This window comes from Pseudophryne corroboree, chromosome 6, assembly GCF_028390025.1.
Source record: "Pseudophryne corroboree isolate aPseCor3 chromosome 6, aPseCor3.hap2, whole genome shotgun sequence".
NCBI classification, from domain to species: domain Eukaryota; kingdom Metazoa; phylum Chordata; class Amphibia; order Anura; family Myobatrachidae; genus Pseudophryne; species Pseudophryne corroboree.
In genome coordinates, this window is record NC_086449.1 from 429,896,109 (window position 1) to 429,904,797 (window position 8,689).

Sequence of the window (8,689 nt, forward strand, 5' to 3'; positions counted from 1 at the left end):
TGACAATGCAATACAGTACTTTTCGTCAAAAAAACGGCCATTCCAAATTCGACTTTTTGAAATTCGACATTTGTCAAGTTTGACATTTCTGCAATGGTACAAATGCGGCATTTCGACAAAAGTATATTCAATTGAAGATTGTAAATTCGACAACAGTGCTTTTAGACAGTAAATTCGTTATTTTCAATCCGCCACACTTTGCTGGTGGAATCTAATAAAAAAAAATGTAAAACATGTTTTTTTTAGTTTTTTTTATTGGTAATAGCATATCTATTTATATTAGAAGGGATTAGGTACTTGGTTTGTCTATTTAGGAGGCACAAGTATTTATATATATTTTTAAAAATATATATATTTTTAATGGAAAAACAGTAAAAAAAAAAACGGAAAAAAATTGCGTGGGGGTCCCCCCTCCTAAGCATAACCAGCCTCGGGCTCTTTGAGCCGGTCCTGGTTGCCAAAATACGGGGGGGGGGAATGACAGGGGACAGAATTTTTTTTTATTTTTTTTTTGCAGAAGAACTACAAGTCCCAGCAAGCCTCCAACAGGCCGGTACTTGGAGAACCACAAGTACCAGCATGCTGGGGGGGGGGGGGTGAGAGAAACGGGCCCACTGGTACCTGTAGTTCTATGGCAAAAAAAAATACCCAAATAAAAACAGGACACAGTGAAAGTATAACTTTATTAAATACATGCCGACACACATACTTACCTATGTTGACACGCCGACTCTGGCCATGTCTCCCGGCCAGGGGTGACTAGTTGGGTATTTAATTCCACGGCCGCAGGGCGCTGTATAAAAGTGATCCCCGGCTGTGGCATTATCTGTCCAGCTAGTTTAGCCCGATGCTGGTACAAAAAATACAGGGGACACCTACTCTTTTTGTACCCCATATTTTTTGCACCAGGACCAGGCGCAGAGCCCGGTGCTGGTTGTTAAAATACGGGGGATCCCCTGTCATTTTTTCCCACGTATTTTGGCAACCAGGACCGGCTCAAAGAGCCCGAGGCTGGTTATGCTTTTTCGGGTTTTTTACCGTTTTTTCAACATTTTTAAAAATCTAATCAAAATCCGTCAAATCGGCCATTTTTCGACAGCGGGACTGTCGAATTCGTTTTTTATTGAATATGTCGAATTCCGGCACCCACCTGCCGGAATTCGACGGTCGAATTTAAAAACGGGCGAAAAAGTGCCGCAATTTCGCCCGGAATTGCATATACCCCTAAGTATATCCAAATATTGAAAGATGAAATAAGGGGGTGCTACCATGAAGGTTCAACATGCAAACATTCCAAAGGTAAGGAAGAAAGAAACCCATATTGGTTCATCAACGGAATGAAAATTATAACATAATTTATTATATCACTACAAAACACTCCTGCATATGAAGTGATTTGTCTTTTTTTAGATACAAATACTATCATAATATTATAAATACTTATGAGAAACAGCAAGATGAAAACAGATTTAAAGTGAAAAATAAAGATTGTGATTAAAAACTGGTCCACGGGTGTCTATTATTGTGCTCTAATACATATTACAAATAACGATGAGGATTGTTATTGTAACAGCATGAATGATATTTTATAGCAACTCATCAAAGCTAACAAAAATCATTCTAAAATGGTTATATACAAATAGCAAAGCTTACAGCCTTACCAACTTTATACTGGTAACTTTACATTTGTAAGTGTGAACTATTTACTAACTTATTAAGGTTTGCCAAATCATTCCAAACAGATCGTTACATTGTAATAACTGCAGTAAAATACTAGCAGCTTATATTATCTGGTACATTGATAAACTAATAGTGTGTAAACAAGGCGAGATATTTTCAAACAATTTTGACTATATAGTCAAAATCGTAAGAAAAGTTAGTGCAGATCGCAAGGTGAAAGTCACCTTGCGATGCCGATGTGCGGTCGGCATCGCAAGTCTAGATAGTCAAAATTGACTTGCCTGCATAGTCTCTCTCATAGAAAAGATAGTCAAAATTGACAGCCAAAATCACAGTCAGTATCACAAGCACAGTCATTATGTGCTTGCAATGCCGACCTAGCCCCTGTCGCATAGTGAGAATCGGGGTTAGCCAAAATCTCACCATGTGCATGCACCTTAACCACTTAACTGGCATGGTCACATCAGATGCCATCACACCAGACTGGGCTTTCCCTGACATGGTCAGAAATGCCCACTGTTCTGCTGTGGGAAGAGATTCTTCCCACAACTGGCAATGTAAGAGGGACCACCCAGCCCCTATAGAGCTTATGGCTCCTTCTCTAGTGTGTCCCGATCACTGTGGTAACAGTGATCAGGAAGCCCGGCATCACCCCCTCCCACCTGGCGGCTACAAAGACTGAGCAGCAGCCGCCGGGAGGTCAGCACCGCTCCCCCCTGTATGTGCCCGGCGGTTGCAGAGTGCAGCAGTCGCCAGGATGTCAGCGCTGTTGCCCCCGCAGTGGAGCATGTTCCCAGCATCTGCTGGGAAGGGGGGTGTAAAATAATGCTTTTTTTTTTTTAAATGTACATAATAAAAAAAAAAAATACTAATAAAAAAAAAAAAAAAAGGATGAGGAGGTGGCAAAAAAAATATTTTATAATGGGGGCTAATGGACACGGAGTGGTGCGAGACACGCCCTAAGAATATTTTACCAAAGGGAAAAAAATTAAATATAGTTTTGAAGCTTTTTACGCCATAATACATTTACAAAAAAAATAAGTAAAAAATAATACAAAAAAAAACAAAAAAAAAAGGACAATTTCTGACCGGTTTTGGTGAATTAAAAAATCGTCAGTTAAGTGACAAAGTTTTTCCTCTAAAGACCTGTACTTGCAGTTACTGATTATTTTCTGACATGTTTATTAAGGATCACTCAGAATTAGAATGACACCAGCAGGTGAGATAAGAGATGTACATGAGTGCGAATAGAACCCGTGGCGACCTCATGTTGCCACCGAATCCGCAAGGCTACGCTCACTCCCCCTGCCGGCATTAATAAATAAATAAATAAATAAATAAGGGAGATAGAGAATATATTATATATCTGTATATCTATCTATCTATCTGTATATCTATCCATCTATCTGTATATCTATCCATCCATCTATCTGTATATCTATCTATCTATCTGTATATCTATCTATCTGTATATCTATCTATCTATATATATTGTAACACTGTAGGGGTGCAAGGCGCCTCTTCCTGGGGAATATGGCAGCATGCAGCAGCTGAGGAACACCACAAGTCCAGTTTCTGGTACAACTGGCCAGTTTTATTGAAACAGAAAATAAAACAAACACCAAAAGAAAATACCTTGCCTGTCCGGCACTAACTAAACACAGGATATTCCTAACTGTCCCTAAACAAAAAACAGAGTTCTCCAGTAAATACTGTGTAGCTCACTTGTATCAGAAAACGTGTTTCTCTCACACAGCTCCTGCAGCCTTTCCAGGCAGTCTGCCCATACTAATCAGGCTAGCAGCCCTATAACACTCTTACACAGCTGAAACCCTGATTAGCCCTCTGTGAGGCCAAAGACCCGAACTGGGCCCAATGTCTAGAACTCGCCTTATCTCTCTCTCAGAGCCTTTACCCAGCTTTAACAGCAAACTGAAAAGGTTCTGAAAAAACAAAAGCATTTTTCCTAGAAGTTAACATTTTCTAAAACATGTAAGACAAGAACCTGGGACAAACATACCTGCCCTCAAACACTATCCCAGTGTTCTTGTCACAATATCTCTATCTCTATCTATATATCATTGGAAAGAAGAGGCGGCACTCTGGAGACTCTGGTAAAGCGGTGAACTCTCTCAGGTGAGACTATCAACGTTTCGGGGTGCAAGCCCCCGTCTTCAGGAGACACGGTGATCAAACAAGTGAAAAAATAAGATTTTACTCACCGGTAAATCTATTTCTCGTAGTCCGTAGTGGATGCTGGTACTCCGTAAGGACCATGGGGAATAGCGGCTCCGCAGGAGACTGGGCACAAAAGTAAAAGCTTGAACTAGCTGGTGTGCACTGGCTCCTCCCCCTATGACCCTCCTCCAAGCCTCAGTTAGGATACTGTGCCCGGACGAGCGTACATAATAAGGAAGGATATTGAATCCCGGGTAAGACTCATACCAGCCACACCAATCACACCGTACAACTTGTGATCTGAACCCAGTTAACAGTATGATAAATGAAGGAGCCTCTGAAAAGATGGCTCACAACAATAATAACCCGAATTTTGTAACAATAACTATATACAAGTATTGCAGACAATCCGCACTTGGGATGGGCGCCCAGCATCCACTACGGACTACGAGAAATAGATTTACCGGTGAGTAAAATCTTATTTTCTGACGTCCTAGTGGATGCTGGGACTCCGTAAGGACCATGGGGATTATACCAAAGCTCCCAAACGGGCGGGAGAGTGCGGATGACTCTGCAGCACCGAATGAGAGAACTCCAGGTCCTCCTCAGCCAGGGTATCAAATTTGTAGAATTTAGCAAACGTGTTTGCCCCTGACCAAGTAGCTGCTCGGCAAAGTTGTAAAGCCGAGACCCCTCGGGCAGCCGCCCAAGATGAGCCCACCTTCCTTGTGGAATGGGCTTTTACAGATTTTGGCTGTGGCAGGCCTGCCACAGAATGTGCAAACTGAATTGTATTACAAATCCAGCGAGCAATAGTCTGCTTAGAAGCAGGAGCACCCAGCTTGTTGGGTGCATACAAGATAAACAGCGAGTCAGATTTTCTGACTCCAGCCGTCCTGGAAATATATATTTTTAGGGCCCTGACTACATCCAGCAACTTGGAGTCCTCCAAGTCCCTAGTAGCCGCAGGCACCACAACGTGAAACGCTGAAACCACCTTAGGGAGAAATTGAGGACGAGTCCTCAATTCTGCCCTGTCCGTATGAAAAATTAGGTAAGGGCTTTTATATGATAAAGCTGCCAATTCTGAGACCCGCCTGGCTGAAGCCAGGGCTAACAGCATTACCACCTTCCATGTGAGATATTTTAATTCCACAGTGGTGAGTGGTTCAAACCAATGTGATTTTAGGAACCCCAAAACCACATTGAGATCCCAAGGTGCCACCGGAGGCAAAAAAGGAGGCTGTATATGCAGTACCCCTTTGACAAACGTCTGAACTTCAGGCACTGAAGCCAGTTCTTTTTGGAAGAAAATAGACAGGACCGAAATTTGAACCTTAATGGACCCTAACTTTAGGCCCATAGACAGTCCTGTTTGCAGGAAATGTAGGAAGCGACCCAGTTGAAATTCCTCTGTAGGGGCCTTTTTGGCCTCACACCACGCAACATATTTCCGCCAAATGCGGTGATAATGTTTTGCGGTTACATCCTTCCTGGCTTTGATCAGGGTAGGGATGACTTCTTCTGGAATGCCTTTTTCCTTCAGGATCCGGCGTTCAACCGCCATGCCGTCAAATGCAGCCGCGGTAAGTCTTGGAACAGACAGGGTCCTTGCTGGAGCAGGTCCCTTCTTAGAGGTAGAGGCCACGGATCCTCCGTGAGCATCTCTTGAAGTTCCGGGTACCAAGTCCTTCTTGGCCAATCCGGGACCACGAGTATAGTTCTTACTCCTCTTCTTCTTCTTATGATTCTCAGTACTTTTGGTATGAGAGGCAGAGGAGGGAACACATACACTGACTGGTACACCCACGGTGTTACCAGAGCGTCCACCGCTATTCCTTGAGGGTCCCTTGACCTGGCGCAATATCTGTCTAGTTTTTTGTTGAGACGGGACGCCATCATGTCCACCTTTGGTTTTTCCCAACGGTTGACTATCTCTTGGAAGACTTCTGGATGAAGTCCCCACTCTCCCGGGTGGAGGTCGTGTCTGCTGAGGAAGTCCGCTTCCCAGTTGTCCACTCCCGGAATGAACACTGCTGACAGTGCTATCACATGATTTTCCGCCCAGCGAAGAATCCTTGCAGCTTCTGCCATTGCCCTCCTGCTTCTCGTGCCGCCCTGTCTGTTTACGTGGGCGACTGACGTGATGTTGTCCGATTGGATCAATACCGCCTGACCCTGAAGCAGGGGTTTTGCTTGACTTAGGGCATTGTAAATGGCCCTTAGTTCCAGAATGTTTATATGAAGAGATGTTTCCATGCTTGACCACAAACCCTGGAAATTTCTTCCCTGTGTGACTGCTCCCCAGCCTCTCAGGCTGGCATCCGTGGTCACCAGGATCCAATCCTGAATGCCGAATCTGCGTCCCTCTAGTAGATGAGCACTCTGCAGCCACCACAGAAGAGACACCCTTGTCCTTGGCGACAGGGTTATCCGCTGATGCATCTGAAGATGCGATCCGGACCATTTGTCCAGAAGATCCCACTGAAACGTTCTTGCATGGAATCTTCCGAATGGAATCGCTTCGTAAGAAGCCACCATTTTTCCCAAGACCCTCGTGCACTGACACCTGGCCTGGTTTTAGGAGGTTCCCGACTAGCTCGGATAACTCCCTGGCCTTCTCCTCTGGGAGAAACACCTTTTTCTGGACTGTGTCCAGAATCATTCCTAGGAACAGTAGACGTGTCGTTGGAATCAGCTGCGATTTTGGAATATTTAGAATTCACCCGTGCTGACATAACACTACCTGAGATAGTGCTACTCCGACCTCTAACTGTTCCCTGGACCTTGCCCTTATCAGGAGATCGTCCAAGTAAGGGATAATTAAGACGCCTTTTCTTCGAAGAAGAATCATAATTTCGGCCATTACCTTGGTAAAGACCCGAGGTGCCGTGGACAACCCAAACGGCAGCGTCTGAAACTGATAATGACAGTTTTGTACTACAAACCTGAGGTACCCTTGGTGAGAAGGGTAGATTGGGACGTGGAGATAAGCACCTTTGATGTCCAGAGACACCATATAGTCCCCTTCTTCCAGGTTCGCTATCACTGCTCTGAGTGACTCCATCTTGAATTTGAACCTTTTTATGTAAGTGTTCAAGGATTTCAGATTTAAAATCGGTCTCACCGAGCCGTCCGGCTTCGGTACCACAAACAGCGTGGAATAATACCCCTTTCCCTGTTGTAGGAGGGGTACCTTGATTATCACCTGCTGGGAATACAGCTTGTGAATGGCTTCCAATACTGCCTCCCTGTCGGAGGGAGACGTTGGTAGAGCAGACTTCAGGAACCGGCGAGGGGGAGACGTTTCGAATTCCAATCTGTACCCCTGAGATACTACCTGTAGGATCCAGGGGTCCACTTGCGAGTGATCCCACTGCGCGCTGAAACTCTTGAGACGGGCCCCCACCGTGCCCGAGTCCGCCTGTAAGGCCCCAGCGTCATGCTGAAGACTTGGCAGAAGCGGGGGAGGGCTTCTGCTCCTGGGAAAAGGCTGCTTGCTGCAGTCTTTTTCCCCTTCCTCTGCCCCGGGGCAGAAATGAGTGGAATTTCGCCCGCTTGCCCTTATGGAAACGAAAGGACGGAGTCTGAAAAGACGGTGTCTTTTTCTGCTGAGAATTCACCTGGGGTAAAAAGGTGGATTTTCCAGCCGTTGCCGTGGCCACCAGGTCTGTTAGGCCTACCCCAAATAACTCCTCCCCTTTATACGGCAAAACTTCCATATGCCGTTTGGAGTCCGCATCACCTGACCACTGTCGCGTCCATAAGCTTCTTCTGGCAGAAATGGACAGCGCGCTTACTCTCGATGCCAGGGTGCAAATATCCCTCTGTGCATCTCGCATATATAGTAATGCATCCTTTAAATGCTCTATAGTCAATAAAAGACTGTCCCTATCCAGGGTATCAATATTTTCAGTCAGGGAATCCGACCAAGCCACTCCTGCACTGCACATCCAGGCTGAGGCGATTGCTGGTCGCAATATAACACCAGTAGGTGTGTATATATTTTTTAGGATACTTTCCAGCTTCCTATCAGCTGGTTTCTTAAGGGCGGCCGTATCAGGAGACGGTAACGCCACCTGCTTTGATAAGCGTGTGAGCGCCTTATCTACCCTAGGGGGTGTTTCCCAACACGCCCTAACCTCTGGCGGGAAAGGGTATAATGCCAAAAACTTACTTGAAATTAGCAGTTTTTTTATCGGGGGAAACCCACGCTTTATCACACACATCATTTAATTCCTCTGATTCAGGAAAAACTATGGGTAGTTTTTTCACCCCCCACATAATACCCTTTTTTGTGGTACTAGTAGTATCAGCAATGTTCAAAGCCTCTTTCATTGCCGTGATCATGTAACGTGTGGCCCTACTGGACATTACGTTTGTCTCCTCACCGTCGACACTGGACTCAGTATCTGTGTCTGGGTCTGTGTCGACGTGAGGTAAAGGGCGTTTTAGAGCCCCTGACGTTGTCTGAGACGCCTGGACAGGCACTAGCTGATTTGCCGGCCTCCTCATTTCGTCGACAGCCTTTTGTAAAGTGCTGACATTATCACGTAATTCCTTCCATACGACCATCCATTCGGGTGTCGACTCCCCAGGGGGTGACATCACCATTACAGGCAACTGCTCCGCCTACACATCATTTTCCTCCTCATACATGTCGACACAAGCGTACAGACACACAGCACACACACCGGGAATGCTCTGATAGAGGACAGGACCCCACGAGCCCTTTGGGGGGACAGAGGGAGAGTTTGCCAGCACACACCAGAGCGCTATATATATATAGGGATAACCTTATATAAGTGTTTTTCCCTTAATAGCTGCTGTA

General features: G+C 45.3%; 1 protein-coding gene across 2 annotated transcripts in view; it reads right to left on the reverse strand.

Annotated features, from left to right (window-relative positions):
• The window catches only part of SYPL1 (synaptophysin like 1), a 166,622-nt gene that overhangs the window by 113,893 nt on the left and 44,040 nt on the right, over positions 1 to 8,689 (reverse strand). The gene's annotated exons all lie outside the window — the stretch shown is intronic.